The sequence below is a fragment of the Morus notabilis genome, unplaced genomic scaffold, assembly GCF_000414095.1.
Source record: "Morus notabilis unplaced genomic scaffold, ASM41409v2 Scaffold7841, whole genome shotgun sequence".
Lineage (NCBI taxonomy): Eukaryota > Viridiplantae > Streptophyta > Magnoliopsida > Rosales > Moraceae > Morus > Morus notabilis.
In genome coordinates this window covers 1-2,034 of record NW_010357358.1, presented here as the reverse complement: position 1 = coordinate 2,034, position 2,034 = coordinate 1, and the positions used below count along the sequence as shown (strand labels likewise).

The window sequence follows — 2,034 nt, the reverse complement described above, 5'->3', positions numbered from 1 at the left end:
ACCAGTTCTCTTACATATTATACAAGATTACAAACAATAACAGGCATAATACCATCGGTGTTCAAGTTCTGCAACATTATATAGTCTAATCCACCTTGCATCCATGTGTTAAGTGTGGCTTTTCTCTAACTTCGCACTCTAAAATTTTAGAACAGAATCAAGTTCGAGTATGTAAGAATAACAGTAACACGGATACAGATGCAAAAATCTTCTTCAGATAGATAAATCTGAGAAAAATAAACTCGGTGCTCCAAATGACAGTTTGCAACTGGTTCATGAACGAATAAACATATCACTAGTCCAAACTCTACACACCAAATGCCTAGCAAATTCATTTCTTTTTTCATTGCAAAAATCATCCATTCCTGAATATGACCAGTTCTCTTACATATTATACAAGATTACAAACAATAACAGGCATAACTTGAATGCACAAATCATTGAAATGTTTGTAAAGAAAGAATCTCCAGGTTGAATCAAAAGTTCAAGACTTGATGATCAAAAATAAAAAAAATCACTTCATAACCAAGCGTGTTCGCGAGATTTTAGAACCTTACCATCCTTTCTCATTTCAGGTAGTAATCCTGATGCATGTTTTTTTACATTTTTCAAATATCCATCAACTTCGTGTTCACGGACGTTAAATAGGACAATGGAGCCATACTGAAAAACGACCATGTAGCAGCAGTCACTCCCACTTAAGGAAGCACCTAAAACCTGAAACAAAGACTTAACATCATCTTTAGTTGTGTATTTGAGTTACCGAGCATTTAGCACTGAGTTCAGTTCAGAAATGCATATTCAAGCAATTTAGAAAGTTGTTCCTCAACAAGCATCTATACCATTAAGAGAAGGAAAAGATAAACATAAACCTAAATTCAAAGCTAGATGAGATTCTCCCTTTATTTTCTATACGAAGCACAAGATTTACTAAGAATCGTAAGATGATTTTCGCTTAGTGCCATCCTGACTCCTGATTATTTGATCTGCATCTTAAAACTAAACATAGTCCCCAAATTACGACATGTAAGAGCACACCGCTTAATCGAGCTATTATATAAAACTACAGCTCAGACTTATATCCCACTAATCAAGAACACACAGGTATCAGCAAACTTGAAACATTGCTGGAAGTTAATCTAAACAACCGCCAACTAACTGTTAACCCACATAGCTAAATTGGATGTTCCCACAATAATTGGATGTTCCCACAATTGATAATGCCACTGAAATCACCAATGCCACTTAACAATAAAACAAGAGTTGCAAGACTTATCAGTTTTCGGTAAGAGTCTTGGGCACTAAAAAAGGTTTTCGCTTCATTACGCGCCTGAGAAAATCAATATTAACAGCTAACAAATACATGATTCTATAAAGATTCTTTTAAACTAATCAAGCACAGTTTGAAGAGAACCACATACCATCATAAAGTATAAGGAAATTCAAAAACTTATCAAAATTAAAGGAAGAAAATAAAACTTACATGAGGATTACGAAGTTCTCCAAATTTAAGTACAACGTAATTAGTCATACGTGATGATGGCGGGATAAAATTGGCCTTGTTCTCTTCCAATAATCTTTTCAAATCCACACTACAATACAAACAAACGAAACGAAAATTCGGATAAAATGTACAGCAAACAACTAGGATTGTTCTTATACAAAACTATTCAGAAATCAATTTCCTCAAAGTTTATTACCTGGTTGAGAAAAAATAAGCTCGAACAGGAATGGCAGGCCAGGTATCCTCGTCGACACTGCCATTGTCGCCATCTCCGAGCTCCGGGGACGAGGCCGGCACGTTCCACTCCAATGTCTGCGCCGGCGCCGGCGACGACGACGACAGGCACCGCGCGGCGAGGAAGCCGCACCTCCGGTTTCCGATGCCGACGCCGGCGAAGGCGTTGGTACGGGAGACTAGGGTTCGGGTGAGGGGCAGAGTTTGGAGAGTGGAGAAGACGGAGCGAGTTTGTAGCTGAGTACTGATTGTACGGACGAGTGTGAGTTGTGAGCAAGAAAGAGAAGAAGAAGAAG

General features: G+C 38.2%; 1 pseudogene; it reads right to left on the bottom strand.

Annotated features, from left to right (window-relative positions):
- Window positions 1-52: 52 nt before the first annotated feature.
- LOC112092683 lies at window positions 53-2,029 on the bottom strand (annotated as a pseudogene).
- Window positions 2,030-2,034: the final 5 nt, after the last annotated feature.